Below are 26,876 nucleotides of genomic sequence, written 5' to 3'. Positions count from 1 at the left end.
CCATGAGCATCAAGAGCTTCTAAAGCTCAGAATACCTATTCCAACAAATGGTGCTAGTTGTCCAATTGATTTTTTGTGCCCATTCTTTCTCTTTTCATGTTCATTTTCACAAACCAAAAGGATAATTTCTCTTTTCTAAAAGATAACTGCTTAAACTCACCTGCCTTCCTTCTCTTAGCAGGAGCTCTACTCTGGCTACTACTCTTTCACATGGCTTTTCCTCTAACTATCTGTGTGAACTTAGGCAAGTTACTTCAGTCCTATGGGCCTCCTTTTCCTCATCTGTAAAATAAGTAGATGGGCTCTCTAAGGTCCTTTCTAGCTGTAAAACTATAATTCTGCTTACAGGTCAGGGTTTGAGGTTTCCAGCCTCACAGCAACATAAAAGACTAGCTCCCTTTGTGTCTTTGTCAAAAGGGAAGGCATTAATACCAACTCTACCATCACCATTCTCTCGCTCATATGGGTCTCCTTGCCTTCCAAGTCTAGGAGCCCACAAAAGTAAAACATGATTGTGACAAATCCTTGGGATAGGATTTGTCCAGCTGGTCCTGGTAGCCTCCTATTAGTTATTAGAAGGAAATTACAATGACTTAGGGCTTTATTAAACATACATGCTCAGTGGCCATAGGATCTAAAAGCTACCTGTCACCCCTAATGATTCCATGATCTGGTGCCCATTTTGCTCATGCTTTTTCTCCATTGGGGTACCACTGCCAAAGGCCTTTGGCATAAGAGATTGCAAGTTACAGCAAGACTTTCCAAGCTTGCTCTCAGATGAGCTCAGATCTCCACCTTGGCTCAGTCATTCTTGAAAGAGGATTTTGGCCAAGTGATGTTGTCATCATGTGGATGCCTACTTACTCACAAACTGTCAAAGCAGGAATGGAAAAAAAAAAAACCTGACTTGCCAGAAATTGGACCTCCCTGACTTTCTCTCCTTTTAGCCTATAGGTTTAGCTCATTCATTCTCCCTACTTTCAATGGTTTACATTCCTCACTTCCAACTTTAAAGTGCAAAAAGCTCATTAAAAAAAAAAGCACACTGATAATTAACTCATCTGATCATTCCAGCCTGACTTGAAGCACAACTTTTCTCCTATCCACAGATTATGCCAGTGGTAGCCTGTGCCCCTGCCTGTCTGAAGGGTGAGGAGGGCAATGGGGGAGAATGGGGGAGAAACTGAGAGCTTCCTTCTGTCAGTGCTTATGGCTAAACGGCTATGTAAGCAGAGTTGCTGTTAGCTTCTGGGTTAGTCTGCTCCTGTTGCTTCTGAGGACCAGACTAAGATCCTAAAGCACTGCCAGCTTCAGTTACAATTGGTTCCTGGGACAAGTGTGCAACCATTCATATAAGAAACATGCCATGAGGATAGAGCTCAGGAGTGGACACACACACACAGTAAACTCCTTGAGATTTGGTATGGTTTCACTGCAAGTCTTGGTTAGCAGCAGGCCACTACCTCCCAGTGCAGTGGTGGTTGAAGTGAATACTCAGGAGCACTAGGACACTCATAAGTGCCTTTACAATCATCAAAGATTAAATTAGAATCAGGATTCCCTTAGTGCTAAATCCATTTTATTATGTTCTAATTCTTTGAAAATCAGTCATTCCTACTTGGTAACTCCTTATTAGCTAAAATATTTGATTAGCCACAACCCTCTGGATCTGAATAAAAGAGACTTTTTTGTTCTATGAAAGTGAAAGCCTAGCCAAATGGAACAATAGCCAAAGCCTCAGGCAGAAGCCCAGTTTTCCTGTCTCTGGTCCAGGAGAAAGAGTTTGATTGATGGGATCTCGGCTACTTTCACTGCCTGCAAGAGTCAGCCTTTTTCCTCATACCACATACCCTGAGCTCCCTGTCTTCACTGTCACGTCTTGCAATTCCTAACTTCCTTCAAAGCTTATCTCAGATATTACCTTCTACTGGTACCTTTCCTTATCTCTTCAGCTCCACTCCCTCCCAACAAATGGATATGTTTTTATTTACTGATATGTGTATATGTTGATTTCCCATAAAATTGCAAGCTCCTTAAGGGCAAGGACTGCTTTTTTTTCTCTTTCTTTCTTCCTCTATTCCTTTCTTCTTGCCTCTTTCTTTCTCTTTCTCTATTTGTCCCTCTGTCTGCCTCATTTCCTTCCTTCTTTTTCATTTCTTTCTGTCTTCCTTTCTTCTTCTTCTTCTTCTTCTTCTTCTTCTTCTTCTTCTTCTTCTTCTTCTTCTTCTTCTTCTCCTCCTCCTCCTCCTCCTCCTTCTTCTCCTTCTTCTTTTCTTCCTTCCACCTTAGCACAGTTTCCTATTACATAATAAGTGCTTGATAAATGCCTTTTGGCTGATTGATACAGCATAACTGATAGACATAGATGTAGAAGACTCTTGGGCAGATACGAATAAACTTGGAGGATCAGCCCTCCCCCTTTGTCAGCCCCAGAAGTAATTGGTGTGACGAGACCCAGTGCGAATTATATCCCTTCTTCCTCATTTGCTTCTTTGCCATTGACCTCAGTTTGTAGACCAAGTTTCAGCCCAACTTGCCCTAATCCAACCTAGCTGTTTGTGACTATTTTCATAAATACTGACATCAATCCCACAACAGAATCAAAGCTCTTAGCTTCAGCCCTACATCATTTTGCCCAGTCTCCACCCCTGCCACACTACTCTCTGCTTTCACTTAGTGGTCCTGGCCTTCCTGCCACACCTCTCACTTACACAATGTCAACACTGCCCCCTCTCTCTTTCAGCCCCAGTTCTTTGGTCTACATCTGCTGAAGAATCTATCTAGTAGCTACAAAAGGGTAAAACAAGGCAAAGTTTAAAAGTTGATCATCTGATTAACAAATTAGAACAGTCCCCAAAGGGGAATGATCATAAACCTTCCTTGGAGAAAGATTTTCTTCCAAATCACCCACTGGTTAAGAATAGCCTCATGAGGGGCAGCTAGGTGGTGCAGTGTACAGAGCACTGGCCCTGAAGTCAGGAGGACCTGAGTTCAAATCCAGCCTCAGACCAAACACTTGACACTTACTAGCTGTGTGACCCTGGGCAAGTCACTTAACCCCAATTGCCTAAAAATAAAAAATAAATTAAAATAAATTAAAAAAAATAAAAAAGAATAGCCTCATGAGAATTACTTATATATAATCTTTGGAGGGTCTCAAAGTCTCTCTGAACTCAAGTCAACTTCACAGATCCATGAAAATCGAAAAGCATGCCAAGGATCCTGATCTCTGAGATTGATACAGGCCGATAGATCCATAAAGAAGTACTCCTACACCTCAAAAAAAACATGCGCCCACAGTATCTGAGGGGATATGTACTTGAGAAGACATGAAGTGTAGAACCTTTGGAAAAGAGATGATTATAATGCATGATATCATCCTCTAGAGTCCAGACAGCTGCCAATAGTCCCAGGCTTCAGTTTCAGTCTTCAGGCCCAATGCAGGCTCACACCATTAGCTAGGTTATTTGAACAGAAACTTGAACTGGTACAGAACAGGGTCCATTTCCCTTAGATGTCCTTCTTAGGGTCTAGTGTTTAATTCAGTGCCTCCTTAATGAGGCCACTCAGTCACTGTGGGATCTCAAGTTTATCTAAGGCCAAAAAGTGAACATTTTATTACTTTGCAATTTAGAAAGGGCACCTCTTACCAAAGCCCCAGGCATTTGTAAGTAATACAACAACCCATTAAATTTATAATGGGACTGATTGTAACAAAAATGCCCCTAGGACCAAAGTCTGCCCCCCCCTCAAAAAAAGAGGCTTTTTTCCCCCTTCTACTGTTCTTTGAAATCTAGTTTATTTAGGCTGCTGCTATACCATTAGAAATAAGGGATATGAAAACAAAGACATTACTTTGATTTGGACTCCTTACTACAGTACCTTTCTCTCCCATGTTCCTCAAGGCCAGGCTTCAATGTAGAACCTTGCACCAATTGGCTAGGGTCATTCAAGTTCTCAAATATTCTGCCTCTCTCTTTCTCCCTTTTCCCTTCTTCTCTTCTTCCTCCTCCCCCCCTCTACCTTTTTTCTTTAGGGAACAGAGAGTAGAAAGAGTGAAGAATTATGAAGTAAAGAAAGATAATTTAACATAACTTTATTTTGTTTCCCAGTATTTGAGAAGGAAGTTCCTCATTGGTCCTAGGGAGAGGAAGGGAGATGTTTTCTCCAATAAAATCCCTGCTTCCTATTCTCCAAGGTGGCACTCTGGGTAGAGGAAATAATGGAAATGTTTTAAATAAAAGTCAAGCCCAGTCACAATACTGCATAATTTTAAAGTCAAATTCTCTCCCCAACATCTGAGACACTCCAGCCTTTTCTGTGCTAGCAGCTGATGGAGAAGGACTCGAGTGTAACTTTCCCTCCAGTGATCATGGCTTTCCTCCTTGCTCATTATAGCTAAGGAGGTTCACTTGGATTGTGGCCCAGCCTTCACAACCCTTTGCTTGAACCTTCCTTGCCTGGAAGCCTCTGGCTGTCACTGGCAGGGAAACTTAGACAAATTGAAGCAATTTCTAAGATGTAATGGTGTCATTTTGAAAGACCTTCCCTTTAGGGTATGGATCACACTGTAATCAAACTGGAAGAAAAGAAATACATTTGGGGGGGAAATGCAGGTATATTTTTCTTAGCAAGATCTTCCTTTTTATCTTTGTTAACAGTTCATTTACACAATAAGTATTTTTGAGTGCCTAATATATGCAAGGTAGCTCCAACTCTTTCCCTCAAAATTCCATAGGGGAAAAATAGAGGCAATTGTGGTAGAGTGGCTAGAACACTGGATGTTGGAAGACCTAGGTTCAAATCTCACTTCTAAGCATTAGTAGCTGTGTGATCATGGGCAAGGTATTTAAATTCTCAAAACCAGTTTTCTTGGTGAAATAGGATGGGGTAATAAGATCTGTATAATCTACCTCACAAGATTGATGGGAGGCTCCAGTGACTAAAATATGGCTAACACTTTGCAAACCTTAAAAGCTTCCTGCCTAGGGTCTATGTCTCAGATCATCTCAAATATGATATTCCTCAGCCTATCATAAACTACTGTCTCTGAGGAATGGGAATTGCTTCTGGGTTAGAAGGATTACTGTGTAACCTCTTTGGGATTCCACTGATCCCTACTATTGAAATTTATGCTGATTCAGCCCAGCTCTCCCATTTGATTTATTCACCTCCGAGGAAGGAGGGAATGTAGTTGGTGTAAGCAATGTATTCAATCCTGCCACCTCTCTCTACTTGAGACAGAAACTGAGGATGTGATTTTGGCTCATGACTTTGGGATGCTATGGAAACATTGGAGCTTCCTCACCTTCTCAGGACAGCCCATTAAAAATCAGAAACAGGTTTCCCATTTATTAGATTGTTTATTACTTCCTTAGGCAGTAGCAATAATTAAGTATCCTAGATATTGTTTCCAGTCTTGCTTTCTTCCTGTAATTGTTAATTAATTTATTAGGAGAAGTGTAAGCCAGTCTGAGGCACATACTTTTGATCCCATCCCTTTGTCTTTTGTGACATCCCATCCCCCTTACCTCTAATCTCATTGCCCTATGATGTGGCAATGGGGGAGGAGCTGAGATCCAATGACCCATCCCTTTTGTAAATGTCTCCCTCTGAGGATTGTCTTGCTCTCATCATGAAAAGTTGTCTTTAAAAGCAATCTCCATTTTGAATCCCCAGTTGGTACTCCTGGCCAGCCCACCAATGTGTTTCTGCCTTGGTGTTTTTAATAAACTCATTTTTAATTTTCTCTTTCTGAGTTTTGCTTCTATTTAGAGAGAAGACCTAAACATAGAATTTCCCTTTTAATACTATTCTATTGTCCACTGTTATCTTCTCCATCCCTGTTATAGGAAACATCGAGAATATGGTAGTATCAGAAATGATGCATCAGGAGTTCAGGGCAGGGTGATTCTCCAGGACTCTCCCCATAGACATACTCAGTGGGACCCTAGGGGGCCAGGTGCTGAGGGGAACCTCCCATGTCCCTCCCTGCCTGCTCAATATTTGACCCCTTGGGGACTCAGGCTGGGGACTGACCAATTTTACAAATACCTTGGTCGGGGAGTGGGGGTAGGGTTATAGCTGTTTTATTTAAGTCAAACTGGAAGAGGGATCTCCTGTTTCCTGGGAGAGAGAGGAGGGCTCCCAGACTGCACTCCTGTACCAGCCACTGCCCTTGGCATTATTCGACCCATTTCCCTCCAGATTTTGGAATTCAGGTCAGAGCCACTGGAACCTGTGGCTCCCAAGTGTCATAAAAGAAATTCAGAAAGTTTGATCTCCATTCAGAAGTGTGCAGTCTTAATGTACAGTGATGAGAAACTGATATTTTATTATCTTTTCATTAAAAGCTTGGTTGAAAATGAAAAAAAAAAGAATCTGGTAGTAAAATAGATATAGCACTTCATAATCAGGAGGAGTCGATGGGGATGACCAGTTGGTGCCAATAATTCTCTGTCTAAGTTCTGATGTTCTGCTGAGGGCAGCTCTCCCTACCTCTGCCAGTCTACTCAACTTACTCCAAACATTACTGTCTATCATTTGTCACTAATAAAGCTGTTAGAAATTAATTAACTTAAGCTTTAAATATATGGCACAGAAGCCTTTCAAAAAGCCTGAAGCTCTTGCACCAAAAGTCTGCCATGTGCTATCTCATAAGACAAAGACAGAGAGTGGAAAGTGGTGTATGTGTAGGGGGAGGGGGTCAGAGATTTGTAGAATCACAGAAGTCATTGTTGAGCATATTTATTCACTAATAATTCAGAGCACATGGAGAGAGCAATTGAGCTGGAAGAATAGATTAGGCTTTAATAAGTAAGTTTGGGAATGAAGGGAAGGAAGGTTCCATCTCCTTTTTTACTTAAGAGTTCAACATTCATTTCCCTATTTTATTTCCTTTCCATTAACCTGGGAAAGGTCCCACCCAAGAGGTAGAGGTGCTGTCAGATTCAACTGAGGGTGGGTGTTTCACCAGGAATATGCCATTTCCTTGATGGATTTGCAAAAAGCCAACATCTTTATTTTCTAGCAAATTGCCATTATGAATAATTTACCAATGCAAATCAGCAGGCTGTGTGACCTGATTCATTTGAAAATCACAGCCCAAAGTATGATAGGCCAAAAGAGACCGATAATTCTATCCCAATAAAAATGCTGGCCTAATGCATTGTCTACTAAGATGCTAAAGTATTTTGATTGAAAAGATTTTCCTCTTGTCATTTGTAGTCACAGTAATCATAAGATCCTAGTATAAAATATGTGCTGCCCATGTTAGTTATATAGGTCCACATGGGTTGTCCAAATGTGTTTCATGGAGGACTGATAGATACAACCTGAGATCTGAGGAAAGGAGAGCCAGAATAATAGCTGGCTGTGGAAGGGGGGTTATAGAGAGGGAACAAAGGTTTTCAAGTCCTGGAGTTGTCCTGAGTACTATCAGGCTGGCTGGCTGCTGTGTGTTCCTGTCTCCAAGAGGATATTGGACCAGAATTATATCTCTATGCTCCTGTTAATATTGCTGGTCTAGAATAACAAATTTTGGGCTCAAAATAAAATCACTTGCTTCCTTAGTCACCATCACTTAAAAGGAAGAGAATAGATCTTACCTTACACTTACCAGTCTGACTCATTCCTACAAAATGCTAGTTTTCAGAAGACCATCACACATAGTAAATAGTGAGTAAACCCATTTATCCAAACAGCATACAGATACTGGGGTACTTATACACATTAGAATATATCAGAAAATACAAAAGAGTGAATGAATTCTTACAATGGGAGAGAGATGAGATCTCCCTTAACCAAGAGAGAGGTCCTTATCTCACTCAAGGAGAAATTCCCTGAAATCTCTAGGAAGGCAAACTGCAAATCAGTGACATGTTGAGGAGTTAACTTTCCCTACACGTCTACTGCATCTAAAGTCTATGTGTGTCTCTCTCCACATTTCTACAGCTTAGTTCAGGAGAGAGTTTGAAATCACACCAGTCCTCTTGCAAAGAAGATAAAAAGAAATATATCTCTCTTCTCCAAAGCTCTCACACCAGCTCCTCCCCTCCCAGTCATTCTGTGTTACATCACCATTCTTATCTAGACTATATCAGTCACAGCTTTTACCACTGGCTTGAGAACTCCTTTTTCTCACTCTTATTTCCCTCCATGTTATTTCCTTCCTAATGTTATAGATCCATTCTGTTGACTCACTGCTTTTTCTTCCTTTTTTTTTCTCTCCCAGCTTCTCTCCTCAAATACTTGGTAGAGCCAACAGTTACTCTGATAGTGTTAGTTTTAGTTTTAGCTACTCTGTTTTAGTCTACCTCCCACTCTACAATTCATGGCCATCTTAGTTTTCCATTATTTCCCAGAGCAATTGAAACTGCAACTGAGACCTAAGCTTTACAGTCTTTCTAGATTTAGTCTCTTCCTCACTTAACACTGTTTATTATGGCCAGAATATTCTCCCTCCTTTCTTTGTCTTGTGATAAGTTAAAAACCCTGAGTAATTACCCTGGTAATTAATAATCAATTTATTAATTAGACTAGCTAATCATCAATAAATAAAAACAAGGTCTCCTAGTCCTTGGGGTCCTGCCCAAGATGGAAGAGGTGTACTTTGAGGGCTAAGACAATCTCCCTGACTTTTTACAGGGACTAGACCTTAAATGAGGAAATAAAGAAGAAAAGCCTTGATCCCAAAGTCATAACTGGTTATTAATATAAGAATAAAATAATTTCTCTCAGCTTGTCGAGGTCCAATGCACTATTACCAAGTCCAAATCAAATGACATCTTTTCTTGCTGCTTTGTATTCATCTTCCCCCAGGCTTCACAAAGTATTTTGTCTATGTTGGGGATTTATGAGCACAGACCATGTCTTATGTAAATTTTGTTTCTCCATAATGCCTAGCCGTTGTTGTTTGTCCATTATTGAACAGAACCATGACATCAGGGACATGATGCTACGACATGCAAGTATATTGAATTCAAGTGAGAGAGGGCTGTGCAAAGTCACCAACATCACTTTCTCCTCCAGAGCCACCTGGGTCCAGTGGCCAGATATAGATCAGGACAAATGGAGATGGCCCTACATACAGTGGGGAACCTTTGCCTTTTCAAGCTAAGGTCTTTAACAGGTCTCTTAGCCTTTGGCTAAGGCAACAACCATTCAGTGATTAAAGCTTAGTAAGAAATGAGGCACTACAGTAGATAGTGCACTGGCCCTGGAATCAGGAGGACCTGAGTTCAAATCTGGACTCAGACACTAGCTGTGTGACCCTGGGCAAGTCATTTAACCCCAATTGACTTTAAAAAAAGCCAAAAGATTCAATGTTATACGAATCTTCTATTCACCAGTCAACGTATGTTATGTTCTTCCTCACCAGAACCACTAGCTCACATGAGTTTAACAATATCACTAGGATGGTTTCCATATGCCCAGGGGCTCTCCACATTTGTAGGATATCTCACAACTGGGCATTCCACAGGGGGGAAAAAAGATATATTTTCCTCTTCTAAAGTAATTCCTCCATGGAAGTCTTATTCCTCTATATATTTTTCTATGTATCCCACATAGTACCTAGCACAGTGCTTTGCATGTAATAAATATTCAATAAATGTTTGTTTTAACAGTGAATAAAATGACCACGTTTTATAATCTGGCTTTGTCATATACTTGTTTTTTGGCCTTACAAGAATCATATAATCTATACATGATCCCTATAGGGAACTTAAATTTTTAAAATTCTGATTCTGGGTTATTGAATTTAATTGGAAGCTTCAAAATTAAAGAGATATGTTAATAATTTACACATATAAAATTCTACAGATTTCAATGCATTTTTCAAATTACCTTATCGTGTTTGATTTCCATAACAACTTTGTATCTTCATTTTGTAGTTGAGGAAAATGAAGTTCAAAAAGAGTGCTATTCTTTTTTTTTTCATTTTTTAACTCTAAATTTGACAAACATCAAATAAAATCAGCATCCCCATACACATCATGAAGAAGGAGAGGATTGTATATGAAACCACAATGCTCTGAAATGTAAAACTTGCTTTCTTTTAAAGTATACAATAAATTCAACATGTAACTTTCAAAAAATAAAAAAAAAGTAATTCCTCCACAATACTAAAGCAAAACCCCACATGGCATCCCAAACAATAAACACATCCAATTTCACTGGGCTTTTGCCACTATCCAGCAGTCCTTTTTATGGATCTCTTGTTGGTGCCCTTGAATATTTTTTTTTAGCAAACATAATAGTTTTTAATTTATTTTGATTTATCAACAATCACTTCCATATGCTTTTGAGTCGAAAATTTTTCTCCCCCTTCCTCCCCCCCACCCTCCCCAAGATGGCACACAATCTGATATAGGCTTTACATTTACATACCCATGAAACATATTTTCACATTAGTGAAGTTGTAAGTAACAATTAAAACCAATAGGAGGAACCATCAGAAAGATGAAACAAAACTCAATAGAAGGTAAAAAATAAGTGATAGCGATTAGACTTCCATAGTTCTTTCTTTGGATGTAGACAGCATTTTTCATCCCGAGGCCTCTAGAGATGTCTTAGATCCTTGTGATGCTGAGAAGGGTTCAGTTTAACAATATTAGTCATCATATAACATGGCTGTTATTGTGTACAAAGTCCTCTTGGTTCTGCTCACTTCACTTAGCATCAGTCCACACAAGTCTTTCCAGGTTTTTCTGAAGTCAGCCTGTTCATCATTTCTTATAGCACAATAGTGTTCCATTACATTCATATACCACAACTTGCTTAGCCATTCCCCAATTGATGGGCATCCTCTCAATTTCCAATTTTTTGCCACCGCAAAAAGAGCTGCTATGAATATTTTTTGCACATGTGGGTCCTTTTCCCATTTGTTTGATCTCTTTGGGATATAGCCCTAGAAGTGCTATTGCTGAATCAAAGGGTATGCACATTTTTATAGTCCTTTGGGCATAGTTCCAAATTGTTCTCCAAAATGGTCGATCATTTCACAACTCCACCAACAATGTATTAGTGTTCCAATTTTCGCACATCTTCTCCAACATTTATCATTTTCCTGTTTCATCATGTTGGCCAACTGATAGGTGTGATGTGGTACCTCAGAGTTGTTTTGATTTGCATTTCTCTAATCAATAACGATTTAGAGCATTTTTTCATGACTATAGATGGCTTTAATTTCTTCATCTGAGAACTGTCTGTTCATATCCTTTGACCATTTATCAGTTGGGGAATCCCTTGAATATTCTGAAGGGTTATTTTAAACCTTTGCTTTCCTCAAATTCTAATTCAGGGGTTCTCATTATTTTGTATTCTGTTAATCCATTTCAAAAACAACACCAAATTTGTTGTGAATTCCCATGGTAATTTAATCTAGTACTCATAATAGTCTTTAAGATTTATTCATCAAGTGCTTATAATAACTACAATGATAGCTTTTGCCCCCAAAACTATACATTAAAATTTATAAGGGCAGCTAGGTGGTGCAGTGGATAGAGCACTGGCCCTGAAGTCAGGAGGACCTGAGTTCAAATCTGGCCTCAGACCAAAGACTTGACACTTACTAGCTGTGTGACTCTGGGCAAGTCACTTAACCCCAATTGCCTAAAAAAAAATTATAGTATACAATTTTAATTGTGAAATACAAAATCTTATTCTGTATATAATTATTAAAAGGTAAATATAAAATAAAACTGACATAATTGTACATGTTCTGTATAGGACATTCTATGAGAATTAAACATAATTCAGCAAGACCTCCTATATTTACTATTATCTCTTCATAACATAGTCAAGCAAGTATTTACTGCTTAAGGAATAATCAAAGAATTTTTATTGCAAACCACTTGGATCATTGTGGTGAACCCACAAGGAGTTCTCCAACCACTAAACAGGAACCACTGCTCTAATCCAACTGCATTTAACACTTGATTCTCTGTAGTGACTTCATATCCTATTTACCCAGAATATAGAGATTATCCAAAATTAGTTTTCTTGACCACTCGCAATGCCCACACAGGAGATATTCAAGTGGCCCTGGAGTTGAGTGGAAGTGGTCTGAGCTGCTACTTATCCAGCAGATCAGGTAGGTGGATTTAGTCTCATATAGTAAAGAGATGAAGGTGAGCTCCTCACCCAACATATCTAATTGAGAACATTTTGCTGACACTCAGATCTTTCCTTTTCCTGTTGTACAGTTTTGTTGCCCCTAGCTTTGACCTTGGAATGTTGATTCTCCCTGTTCACTGTGATCCCACTGAATAACAAAATTACAAAATTCCAGAGATGGAAAGGATATCAGAGGCCATTTAGTCTAACCCATACCTGAGCAAGAATCTTCTCTACAACATACTGGTAAGTACTCATACAGTCTTTGCTTAAAGATCTTAATCACAGGGGAAATTTCTGTCTCTTGAGGTAACCTCATAGAATCATAAATCTATGGCTAGAAGGGACCTCAGAAGTCATCTAGTCTAATGCATACCTGAAGAAGAACCACTTCCCCCAGCCCCCTGCAAAATACTGGACAAGTAGTCAACTAGCCTTTGCCTGAATACCTCCAATGGTGGGAGAGAGGAAGGTATATACTATGTCATAAGAAATTCATTCCCTTTTGTTGTTCCTGTTCTGTCATTTTAGTCAGGTCCAGCAAAGATACTGGAGTGCTTTGCCATTTCCTTCTCCAGTTCATTTTACAGAGGAAGAAACTGAGACACATGGGGTTAAGTGACTTGCCCAGGATCACATAGCTAGTGTCTGAGGCCAGATTTGAACTCATGTCTTCCTGACCCCAGGCCCAGGACTCTATCCACTGTGCCACCTAGCTGTCCCATTATTCCCTTTGGATAATCCTAATTATGAGGAAGTTTTCCTTGTATCAACCCTGTATCAAAACTGACCTCTTTGAAACTTCTACCAATTGCTCCTGATTCTGCCCTCAGGGGTTAAACAGAACAAGTGCAATCTTTCTTCCCCATGCCAGCCCTTCCCATGGACTCAGTATTGCTATGTCACTATGATAGGTAGATGTGCCTTTTTGCCTCCGGCTCTTCCCAGACTCTTTGACAACCTCATCTTAGATCTCGTCTAGTTAGTGTAATGTGTTGAGTCAAGGGAGTTCTCTGATCAGTTTGATGAGCTTCTCAGGTGGCATCTTTGGGTGGGACTTTTGATAGTTCTATACAGATAGGGTATAAATCATATATATATTCATATATACAGGACCTATAGAGGTTCTGGATATATCTCTTATTGACTCTTAAAAGATGAATTTCACTAATGGAGTGGGACTTGGGCTTCACTAATGATGTGTGTGTGTGTGTATGTGCGTGTATACACACACGTATATAAAATATGTGTTTGCATGTGCCTATGTATACATATGTGTACACACACATATGTAGATAGATATATAGATAGGTTAGATATAGATAGATATTAATGACTATGAATTTTGGTATGTATATACACATATATGTATATATAATCATAACTATTTTTGTTGTTGAGTCATTTCAGTAATGTCTGACTCTCCATGACCCCATTTCAGATTTTCTTGGCAAAGATACTAGAATGGTTTGCCATTTCCTTCTCCAGCTCATTTTACAATGAGGAACTGAGGCAAAAAGTTATTTGCCCAGGTCACACATCTAGTAAGTGTTTGAGGCCAGATTTGGACTCAGGTCCTCTTGATTCCAGGGCTGGCCCTCTATCCAGTGTGCCATTTAGCTGCCTATATACATAATTATACATGCATACATATACATATGTATATGTGAATACACACATATCAATGGTGATAAACAGTTTTAAGGGGAGGAAAAGAATTAATCTATATATCTAAGAACAGCCAACATCTCTGATCACATGGATAAGAAATGGCTTTTCTTGCTTAGACACCAGAGACGATACTTTGACACATCCTGGAAGAAGGAGAATGTCTCTGAAGGTCAATCTCACTGACCTAGTTGTATTTATCACAGCCATGTCCCATCATCCTAGGATACCATAACAGCCCTAATGATCACACTGATCTCAGTTTCAACCTTGACCCAAGAGCAGTCTTCACAACAGCAGTTCAGCAGTTGCTGCTGAAACTCTTTGAAGAGTTTCCTATCTCTTAACTCCTAAATTCTTTGAAAAAAACTGCTGTGCGGGGAGGAAGGGAGTGGAAGGAGACAAGCCTGGGCATAGGAATCTCCTGACAGCATGCCAAGATACAGTTCAGACCCTGAACATCTGAACTCTGTCTCTTTACTCCTTATTTTTCCGGTATCTTTGTCTCAGAAGTCTCCATTCCAAAACATCCATTGTTGGTAGACTCTAGAATGGCATATACATTGCAAGGAAGGGCTAAATTAGTTTTTCTGCTTGTGCTAGAGAATGATCTTTGTTAGCCAACTATTGTTGTTGCAAGAGAATTCTCTGATTGATTTGTAACTATAAGGAGCTCAGTCTAGAAAACTACAGCTATATTCAGAGGGGCACGTCTACCTTTCATGAGAGAAAAAGTTTAAGGTTTGGAAAGTTCATGACATAAAGGTGATGTAGAAGTCACAGGAGACTGAATTCATGGCAGAGAATTTTTCTTTAGAACTTTAAGCCATCAGATTCTGTCTATTCCATTTGACGGTACCTTTGAAAGATAAGAGACAGCTGCCTTCTCACCCTGGAAATACCATCAGTACTTGTGGCCTTCTCATGCTGGAACCTTCCTCCACCCTTGGGACTTCCTTCTCCTGTTGGTTTGCTCCTCCTGAGTCCTGAGGAAGGCCAGGCTGGCTATGCTTTATGCCCTTCCTGACTCTGCTCATGATTTTCTTGAATTCACTCTGTGCCTCTGCTGAAACTCTTTTGATTTTCCCTAAATGTCTACCACTTCGTACAAGACCTTTAGCAACAGTAATGGCTGAGAGCCCAACCTCATAGTATTATCCAGAGAGCAGCAAAGAGAGAAAGCTGTCATTTCAAATACTATTTGGAAGCAGTTAAATAGAAATCATAAATAAATAAAATAGAGGAGCTAAGAAACAATTTGCATGGCTCAACTAATGATAAAATAAGCCTCCCTAGAAACTCTGGGTTCAGAGTTAGCTATCTCTTGCTACTTTTTCAAATACAATAGCTCCTTGTTCAGGAACAAGGGCTCCTTGTTAGGAATCCTGGCTGTTCTACAAACAGTGACCAAGTCAGCCATCAGGGTATTTGAGGCCATCTTCACAATCATTAAGCATCAAGTGACTAGACCCATTGTCCAGCACTCTAGAAACTTCATAGTAATAGACTTGTCCAGTGTTTCAAACAAATAGCTCTGTAGAAGAGAACAGACACAATATTCTGAATTACCTTCTGGAAAATCTGGGGAGAGAGCCTTTAATACCTGTAAGTTTTGGTTTAGAAAGAGCAGGTATGGAAGGGTAACCCATGGGTCATGTAGCAATTGTGAGCCAACCTCCTGCCTCTTGGTGGGATTGCAACTAAGTTATCCCACATGGATGGGCATCTGCTCTAATTCAAAATGCTATTAGCGAAGGAGAATGCAAGGCCTCTCTCAGAAACCTTAATTTCAATATTCTGCACTACCCCACCATTCAACAACAACCTTCAACAAATGTTTATCAAGTGCAAGATAGGTAAGCATCAAAGAAACTACAAACATAATTAAGAGTTTCTAGCCTCCAAGAGTTTGCAGTACAGTCAGGAAGACCAAGAACTCTGATACAAACTAGAATGTGGTGAATGCATAGAAGATGAATAAACAAAGTTCCCTGATATTCAAAAACAGGATTGCTAATTTCCAGGTAGGAAAACTTCACAGGGGACAAGACACTTGAGCTGGGCTTCAGCTATTCAGCTTAGTTTCATCTGTGAAATGGGAATACTAAACCCTGCCCTACCTACCCCTGTCACAGGATTGTGGTGCTGATAAAAATGAAATAACAGATGAGAAACCTTTTGAGAAAAAAATAATGGAAGTTGTTAAACAAATTAAAGTATAGTTTTTATTTTTGTTTTGTTGCTGTTAATATTATTGTTACCCGAAAATTTTCCATATTGCTGCCCTAAACATAGCATCAACTAGCAGACAGGGACTATTTACTATCTTCTGAGAAATGGATTTAAACTTACATGGATTGATATTTCTGTAAGAGCTCCTCAATACCTTCTTTTCCCGAGGGTACTTAATTTCTGGTCCTTTAACTGGCTTATGATAGTCTTCTAAGCAGAAGGTCTCTAAGTATGTCCTAGGGACTACTCATCATCCATTAGCAGCTGTCTTTGTCATGTATCTGTTTTCATATGATGGTGTCTTTACTTTTGTTTCTAGGAAGGGATTCAAAATTTGCTTGTGACAATTAGTAAAAATCAGACATAACATCACTGGCATTTAATCAACAGCAAAATCACACTCTTCACATTCAACTGGAAAACATCAATTTACAGGGGCAAGGTCCTTGTTCTGCAAAATCTTTTGTGCTGAAGGAGTCCTCAGATTGAAAAATTTGAGAACCACTCTCCTGAAGTCTTTTAAAAAAATTTTTTTTGGGGGGGCAATCGTGGTTAAGTGACTTGCCCAGGGTCACACAGCTAGTAAATGTTAAGTGTTTGGTCTGAGGCTGGATTTGAACTCAGGTCCTCCTGACTTCAGGACCAGTGCTCTATCCACTGTGCCACCTAGCTGTCCCCCAAAGTCTTAATATTGGGACATAATAAGTGACACAGTGGAAAGAATACTGGCTATGGAGTCAGAGGACATAGATTCAAATTTCCCTTCTAACACTGACTGTGTGACCCTGGGCCAGTCACTTAATCTCTTTGCTCCTCAGTTTCCTCATTTGAAAAATAAGGACACTGATAGAATTTGAGGCCCCATTGAGTTCTAGCTCTATGATCATATGAGTCTTGGAATCATTTACTCCTTTGGGGAAAAAAATGTGAAGCCAGTTAATGAAGTTCTTGTGACAGTCATGAGAAGCAGTACAACAGAGCAAGTAGATTTTTGGGTGTGGAGTCAGGAAGACCTGAATTTGAATCCTACCTCTGATACTAACCAGCTGTATGACTCTAGTTTTGCTGCAAGTCCCTCAATCTCATTTGCAAAAAATAAATACAAGAAAAGCACCTCCTTCATAGAGTCGTTGTGAAGGTCAAATGAGATAATATGTGTAAAGCATTTTGCATGCATATAAATGTGAGCCAGCATCAACATTGTTTTCATAAATGTCTTTGGCTTATCAATGATTTGGCAAATATTTATTAAGTGCCTATAATAAGTAAGTAGAAATATGTTCCAACACATAGCACCAAAACATAGGGCAAGGGGCACAAAATAAATTCAAGACACATGAACCTACTCTATAACTGGGAAGACATGACAAAAAAAATGGCTGACATCTATATAGTGCTTTAAAGTTTACAAAGTTCTATGTGTAATGTATGTGCATGCATACATGATATCTATGTACATACACATATACATATCTGCTTATATACACATGTGTGTAGGGTATCCCCAAAATCTTAGGGTAGCTTTAAGTTTTAATAACACCAAAAGTATATTAATTTTATTTTTAAGTTTTTATTCATTTTAAACTTTAATACAAAAAGACGAAAAATAATAAAATTTTAATTTTGAAAGGCAGCAACAAACAAGACAGAATACCCTATCATTATGTACTGCATGTGTGACAGTTTCTGGATGATCCTTTCTCAGACCATTGGATCAGTAGAAGAGGTCTTCTGGCTTAAGCACCTCACTCACCTGAACTATCTCCATTACAATTTTTTCTTGTGGTGTGAAAATTCACCTACACACCAAAACCTTGTTCTTTGGATGATCTTAAGGCTAGGATTATACACACAATCCTTTCGGTCACAAGTAGCCATGATCAAAGTTTTGACCTAGTATAAAAATGAACCAGAGCGATGTATAGCACAAGATGATGGTTAGGTTGAATTATAATAAGAAACATGTCAATGTTTTAGAATGTTGAAAAATTAATCATTTGTTTTTTGTAAGTTTGTAACATTTATACTTCTGAAGTTATTAAAGCTTTAAACTTCACTAAGGCAAGATTTTTGAGATAGTACATTTTATATGTTATATTAATATATTAATATGTATAATCATAACTTGGGGTACAGTGTTCTTTCCACACTGGCTTCCTCCCTGAAATAAAATAACAACACAAAGCAGTATTCAAGGCACAACAATATGGTGGAAAGAGCGTGGGACTAGGAAACTATTCTTTAAAATCAGAGTTCTACTACTGACTCTGAAACCTGTCAGTTGAGTGACTTTGGGCAAGTTATTTCACCTTTGAGACTTGGTTTCCCCCTCTACAAAAGGCAGAGGATTCAAGTAGATAGTCTAGTTGAACAAGACAATCAAGAGGCAATGGAAAGAGTATAATATTTGGAATCAGAACAACTGAGTTCAAATCCTTGCTCTGGCCTTACTGCCTACATGACCATGGGTAAGTCGTCTAATAACCTCTCTGGAACTCAGTTTCCTCTCCTATAAAAATGAGGGGGTTTGAGGAGATTACCTCCAGAGTCCTTTCTAGCTATAAATCTCTTATTATTCTATGATCTTTAAGGTCTCTTCAAGCTCTAATAACCTATCATAATGAAATGATTTACACAGGAAAAAAACGTGAACGGTAACAATTCATTTCCATTAAATGCAATCCAAAAAGCATTTATCACTGCTATGTGATGAGCAGCATGGGATAATGGATAGAGGAACAATCTTTGAGTTAGGAAGACCTGGGTTCAAGTCATATCTCTGACACATACTGTCTTACTTGACCATGGGCAAGTTGCTTAATCTTTCAATATCCTAGGTAACTTTCTCTGAGTATAAGTGATGGAGGAGTTATGTATTTGCATACATTGAGAGGTTTTCCATATCAGGGATTCCATATACTGAATTTAATTAATTCAAATCACTGGTGTGGACCAAGAAAAAAAAATTGTAAATGATGTCTGGCTTCAGAGCCTTTGCATTCTATTCAGGAATAGAACACACACACACACACACACACACCCCATTATATACAAAATGAGTGTAAAGTAATTTGGTGTGGGAGAGATACTAATGGCTGGAGGAATCAGGAAAGGCTTAATGGAGGAAGAGGCATCTGAGCCGAGCTCTGAAGGAAATTCAAGATTCCAAGAGTTAATGATAAGGAGAAAGAGCATTCTAGACAAAGTAGACAGCTTGTGCAAAAGAACAGACACAGGAGCCAACCGAGTTCTCTTGGCAGCACCCCCATCCAGATATATAGATAGATATAGATACATAGATATAGACATTAGTGGCCACTAAATTTGGTTTTGTGTTTGCTGTTCCTTGCATCAATAGCTAGGAAAAATTATAGCTTGGAAAACTGGTAGATCCAGCTATTCCTTGAGCCACCCTCCCCTCCCCACCAAGAGCAGAGAGGCACCTGAATAATTATGCCTTTCCATGGGAGATTGCTAACCCAGTGGTGCTGCGTCTAATAGTTTTCCTTAGCTAGCCCAAGGTAATAAGTAGGAAAATTATTTTAAATAGAGAGAGATTGAGAAACTGATAAGAATGACATAAATTTCTTTTAGACTAGTAAAGGACATGTTTTGAGAGAGATATGCCCTTGAGGAATCCCTAGGTGTCACATTCCTGGCTTCCTTCATTCAACATTACCTCCTCTATCTTATTTTATGAAACATGTTTATTTTTTAATTACATATGGCAACTATTGATTACATGTGGATAAACTATTACACTAGTAACATTTCAATTCTCCTTAATGATAATTTTATCCTTATAAGGGTAAAGGAACTGATTGGCAGAAGATTTGGAGCATTTTGGATCTGATTTTCACTAATAAGGATGAATTGTTTGTAGAGATAAAAATGATAGAAACCTTGGGGAAAAGTTACTATTCTATCTTAGAATTTGTGATAGAAAAGAAGAGAAAAGCTGGGCATAGTCTGACGTGCACCCTAGAATTTAGATTTCCAAAAAGTTCAGAAAAAGTACAGGTAGCATCTCATAAAATTTTACAGAAGTTAGCCTGGGAGAAATTAGTAGATTTTAAGAATGAATAGAAGACAAACAGGGGAAGAATTATAATGATGAAGAAATGGGGCTGTTTAAAGATGCCAATTCATATACTCAAGGCACTCATCAACCAACAGACTTAGAGAAGATATTTGCAAATATTATCTTATTTTATTCTCACAATAATCCTGGGAAATAGGTGCTATTATTATCCCCATTGTACAGATGAGAAAACTGAGACAGAAGTTAAATGATTTGCCCAGGTGTCACAAAGCTAGTAAGTGTCTGAGACCAGATTTGAACTCAGGTCTTCTTGACTCCAGATCCAGTGTTCCATCCACTTCAATAACAAGTTGGATAACACAAAAGGTGTGTGTGTGTGTGTGTGTGTGTGTGTGTGTGTGTGTGTGAAGCATGTGCAGAAGCTATTTAATAGAAAAGAATATCAAAGAAACAACTTCTGCTTGTTTCAGATGGGACAAAGATAATGAATAACAGAGGGAAGGCAGAGATACTTTACATCTGCTCCGATTTCCTCTGTCTAGGGGAATATTCTTTAGACTGGATAGGACAAAAGTAGCTGATGTGGAGTAGGAACCCAACATAAATAAGGAGGTAGTAAATCTTATTGATTACAAGTCTCCAAGTTGATATGAACAATATACTAGTAAGCTAGGGCAGCTAGGTGGCACAGTGGATAGAGTTCTGGGCCTAGAGTCAGGAAGACCTGAGACACTTACTAGCTGTGTGACTCTGGACAAGTCACTTAACCCTATTTGCCTCAGTTTCCTCATTTGTAAAATGAGCTGAAGAAGGAAATGGCAAACCACTCCAGTATCTTTGCAAGAAAACCCCAAATGGGATCATGAAGACACAACTGAAATGATGGAACAACAGTAGCAGGAAGCTGGCAAATATGATGATTAGTGTACCAGGGATCTTTGAAAGAGTGGAGAATGGGACAGTTACTGCAAGATGGGAGAAGGTCAAAGGTTCCAGTCTTCAGGTCAGGATGAGAACAGAGCCAACTATCATCTAGCAAGCTTAACTTTGACTCCCAGCAAAATTCTAGAACTTACAATTACAGAAATATTAAATATTTAGAAAAAGAAGCTGTGATCATAAAGAATCAGCATGATTTCATAAAAAACGGATCATGCTAGACTAATCTCATTTTTTTGGACAGAGTTTCTGTGCTGGTTAATTGGGGGATGATATTAGCAAAGCATTTGACAACGGTTCTCGTTCTTGTATTAGGTAGAAAATGAAGAGATGTGCGATAGACAGCATTACTGTTAGGTAGATTCAGAAATATTTGAATGACCAGACCAAAAAAGTGATCATCAATGGCTTGATATAAATTCAGAAGGCAATCTCTTGTAGAGTACCCCAGGGATCTATGCTTGGCTTTGTGCTGTTAGAATTTTTATCAATGACTTGGATAAAAGCACAGGTAGAATGCTAATCAAATTTTCAATTGACAAGATGCTGAGAGGTACAGCTAACCTCCTGGATGACAGAGTAAGAATTCAGAAACCTTGACAGGCTAGTTCAATCAGCTGAATATGATTAAATATAATAGAGATATATGATAGGTAAAGTCTTTGCCTTGAGTCCAAAATCAAATTCTCAAGTATAGGATGGAGTTTATTTGAAAAATATCTGGGAGATTTAATCGTAATAGCAAGCATTTTTATAATGCTTTAAGATTTGTAAAGCACTTTACATATGCTAAGTATGACAGTAAAGGTCTGGAAAGGCATAGTTTGGGAGAAGTGATAGACACACTCATCACCCACTCCACCCTGCCCTTCATAGCCCTGGCAGCAGAGTGGGGAAGCAGTTAGTAATGTGCCTTTCCATGGGATCCTCAGAAGAACTCTGTGAGGAAGTGCTATTATTATCTTCATTTTATAGATGAGGAAACTAAAGTACAGTGATTTGCTTAGAGTCATACAGCTGAGGAAGTGTTTGAGGTAACATTTGAACTCAAGGCCTCCTTATTCCAAGTCCAACATTCTATCTACTATACCACCTAGCTCTCCAAAGCTTTAGTATACTTCAAGTTCAATCTGAGTCAATAGTGATAGAAAGGCAATGAGACCTTAGGCAATGCTGATAGAAACCTAGTATCCAAAAATCCCATTGTTCCTATCTTTCTATCCAGAGTTCCCCATACTTCATTTTATGAACTCCATAGTCCTGTCAAACCAGATTATTAGCTCTCCCAACTTTACATCTGATCTCCCACTTCTGTGTGAATTCTTAGAATCTTTTCCATGTGTTCTCTCTTCATCTCTACTCCTAGGTTCCAGTGTTTTCTTCACACTTAATTTTTTGTATCATAATTAGTTGTATGCATGTTCTGTCTCTCCAGGAAAAATATAAACTCCTGGAGGGTGGGGGCTGTTTTGTTTTTTCTTTGCATCTCCACATCCTAAGCACAATACTTTATCCAAAGTAGGTGCTCAAAATGTTGGTTGAATTTGAATTTGTACTCTGGTCTACTCAAAGTACTTCTGGAGTAATAATTATTATAATAGTAATAGGGGAAAGGAAGGGAAAAATGCTTATGTTGTACCTACTAATGTGCGAGACACCTTTTTAGGAACTTAAAAACCCCCCACAAATACAGCATTTTATGTTTTCAAAGTGCTTTACAAATATCTCATTTAATCTTTTTAGAATTTTATTCAGTTCTGGGCTGTCCATTTTGGGAAGGCTGTTGACAATCTAATTCAGGCAGGGGCAGCCAGGATGCCAAAGGGATTGGTAATGATAGAATATGAGGAATAGTTAAAGAAACTGGCTTCAGACTCACCTCAAGACAGTGGATTAAGTAGAACAGCTTAATTTTTTCACAATGACTTTAGCAAAGCAGAATGTAAATAATACCAAACTTAGTAACAATCAAGAAACCCAAAGAAAAGACAAAATATGTGCATTTTTCCAACAAAGAGACAACCAGAAGCCTATGTGCACTAGGGAAGTCTGGCCTGGGAGTTCAGCTCACAGAAATCTTCCAAATCAGACACCAGAGGAAAACTATGGAAGCCTAGAGCCTGAAGCTGTATAGTCAGAGCAAGGAGACAGGTGCCTGTATCAGAGCATAGCCAATGATTCTTGGATCCCACAACAGTGTTGATCTGATTCTGAAATAGAATTGGGAGTCAACAGAGCTCAGACTGGGAGGGCACTGCTCAGGGTGTATTCTGGATCACACAATCCTGTACAGCTTACAGCTCATTGTTAGAAACTGCTCCTGAGGTCTTTGAAGAACACAGTGCTATTACTCAGACCCCAGAGCAGGACCAAAGTAGGTCTCCCCACAAAGTCTCAATTTAGGAAGCAAAGCTGGAAAAAATGTGTGAACAGAATAAGAATCAGATGTTAAAGAAATATTATGAAATTAGGGACATTTAAGACAGACTCAGAGAAAGGTAATAACTACACATTCCCTACAACCAAAGCTTTAAAAAAATGAAAAATTTGACACAAAGCTCTTCTGGAATTCTAGGAGGAAATAAAATTATGGTTTAAAAAATTAAAAATGAAACGAGAATTCTAGAGGGAAAAATAGGAGACAAATAAGTACAGGAGTTACAAAACGTTGCTCAAATAAAGACTTGAAAATTAGATTAGACAAGATAAAGACTTAAAAATTAGATTAGACCAGAGACAATGACTCCATGAGACAACAATAAATACTAGAACAAAGTTAAAAGATAAAATATAAAGTATCTTTTTCCATGAAGCTGGTCTTCAATGAGTTGAAGTCACCAGGCCCAGATTTATTATATTACAGAGTCATAGATAAACTAGTAAATGTGTTTGTGGAGCCATTCTTGGAAATCTCTGAAAAATCATTAATAGGAGAGATAGTACAATATTAAAAAGAGGGAAGAAGGTAGATTCTGCAAAGTATAGACTGATAAGCTTGACTTTGATATCTCCTAATATTCTAGAATATATATGTATGTGTATATGTATATATATATGTATCTATATACACATATGTGTATGTATGTATATGTTTGAATGCTTAGAAATAGAAATGGGGATCACTAAGAGCTAGCACAGTTTCACTAAGAAGAAGACATTTCACTATGATAAGTACAATGACCAACCAGGACTCCAGAGGACTTATGATGAAACATGCTACCCACTTCCAGATAGATAATTGATGGACTTAAAGTACAGATTGAGACTTTTATTTTATTGTTTTGGATATTACCAATGTAAGTTTTTTGGTTGTGTAATTGTTTTTCTTTTTTTGCTTGACTATACCCATTTGTAACAGATTTTTGTTTTTTCTTGCTTTCTCAATGGTAGGGGGAGAAGAGATGGGAGGAGAGAAGGTGGATCTTCATTCAAAAAATCATTGAAAATAGAGCAAGTTATTACATTTGGTGTAGTTTCTCATGCTATCCTTATAGCCAAGTTGGAATATTGAAGTCATACTATCGTAATGAGCAATTACGTAGTTAGGTGGATATATTGTTTGAATGCTTGCACCTAAAGCAGAGTCATAAATGTGTCAGGTCAACTTGAGGGCAGGTCTCTAGTTTAGTGCTCTAGTGCACTGTCCTTAGACATGTACTATTCAGCATTTGTTTATTTTCTAAATCAGTGATGTAGATGGAGAAATAGACATCATGATTTTGAGATTTGCAGATGATATGAAGGTGGAAAGCAAGATGAGTTGGAATATACAAAGATTTTAATAGGGTTAAAAGGTGAGTCAAATCTAATAAAATTTAATAGAGACAAGTTTTACATCTTATTAATAGGCTCAAAAAAATTAGCTGTATAAGTTCAGGATTGGGGAGGAGTAATAGAAATATAATTTCTGTTCCTGTCTGGAACTGTTATAATAGAAATATCTGGAGATATTAATGGACTTCAAATTTAATACAAGTCAACACTGTGATAGCCAAAATATCTATTTGCAATCACAGGATGCATTAAATGAGGCATGGTACACAATAAAAAACTCTTCTAGTAATGTTATAGAGAACAGAGTGTAACAAACTTTGAAGAATTAAAATTGGAATTTACCCAAAGAGCAATGAAGAGGTTTGTAGTGGTATGAGCATTGCCCACATTTAATTGTACAAAAGAACTGATTTAAAAGATGACATGAAAGAGGGAAATGTAAGACCAGTATGCCAGTGATGGCGCAAGACTGATGGGCAGCTCAGGGACAGCCCATAATGTCAAAAGAATAGAGCAATACTTTTAGAATGTTGAGTGATCACCATGTTGAAGATTTATAAGATCCACATGACCAAAGGTTGCATAGAATCAGGCACATGAATGGGTTGTGATTAGCTTACTTTGAGGAAGTACCCATATTAGTGAGTGATCACAGACACATTTAACTATTGAAGTCCTGGCATAAGTACTCAGAACAAGGAAGGTGATAAACCTCCTGTAGTTTTTTTTTTTTTTTTGGCGAGGCAATTGGAGTTAAGTGACTTGTCCAGAGTCACACAGCTAGTAAGTATTATATGTCTGAGGCCAGATTTGAACTCAGGTCCTCCTGACTCCAGGGCCAGTGCTGTATCCACTGTGCCACCTAGCTGCCTCTAAACCTGCTGTATTCTGCCCTGGCCTGGTCACAATACAACATCTAGTGTACATGTTTAGTTCTGGGCACCTCATTTAAGAAAGGAAGTGACAACCTGTATCATATCCAGAGGGAGGAAACTAGGATGGTGAGGGTACTATAAAAATTTTCATAGGAGTATCACTTGAAAGCACCAGGGGTGGAGAGGTATGTAGTCTTGCAAAGAGAAGACTTACAAAAGAAGGTATTTGAAGGACTATTATATGAAAGATAAATGGAACTTGTTCAGTTTGGTTCCCATTGGGCAGAACCAGAGTGAATGGATAGAATCTGCAGAGAGTAATAATCTAGTGCAATATTCATATACACATAGACATATCTGTGTGTACATATATACATATACACATGTGTATGCATGTGTGTATACATATATGCATATATGTGTATACGTTCAATTAGGAATGGGCCATCTCAGGAGGTAATAGGTTCTCCAGCATTGGAGGTCTTTCCAGTGGAGGTTAGATATTTACTAGCTAGGAGGCTGTGAAGGTCTTCCTTTTCATGGAAAGAGGTGTCTGGATGATCTCTGAGAACCCTTTCAATTCTGAGATCCCATGACTCTGAGATGTTTAGCCTAGAGAAGAAGAGACATGATGGCTGTATAGAGGTCTGTGAAAAGCAGTTGTACAGGAGAGGAACTAGATTTATTTCACTTGATTATACAGGGCAGGACTAAAAACAATGGCAGTAGTTTTAAATTTAGGTTTGCTATAAAGATAATCTTCCTAATCATTAGAGCTACCTCAAAGTGGAATGGGCTGTTTCAATGCTTAGCATGTTCCCCATCTTTGGAGGTCTTCTAGCACAGTCTGGATGAATATGCATTGGAGATTTAACAAGTGTGGCTTCTGCCCCACCGAGGGATGACTAGAAGACCCCTGTGGTCATCTGTAACAGAGGTTCTGTGTTTCTTTGATTCTATGAACCAAGGAGATGGGGAGTTGTGAGGTCCCTCCATCAAATTTCATTGAAATCAGCTCTCAGTATGAAACTACTAAGGAGGAACATATGTGACAGACAGAAAGAATGATTTTATAATCCTTTGTTCACAGGTTTAAAGTACTTTCAATAGTGTCAAAAGCTTCTAAAAGTAGAAAGATTAAAGACACAGCTTACAAAGATTTGGAGCAAAACAAGTGGTGAATGTGCTTAATAACAGATATTTGGGCCCTCAAGGATATTAACATAAAT

The sequence above is a fragment of the Phascolarctos cinereus genome, unplaced genomic scaffold, assembly GCF_003287225.1.
Source record: "Phascolarctos cinereus isolate Bilbo 61053 unplaced genomic scaffold, phaCin_HiC Scaffold_5;HRSCAF=322, whole genome shotgun sequence".
In the NCBI taxonomy this organism is placed as follows: domain Eukaryota; kingdom Metazoa; phylum Chordata; class Mammalia; order Diprotodontia; family Phascolarctidae; genus Phascolarctos; species Phascolarctos cinereus.
The sequence above is the reverse complement of the archived record's forward strand: the minus strand, read 5'-3'. Positions refer to the sequence as shown.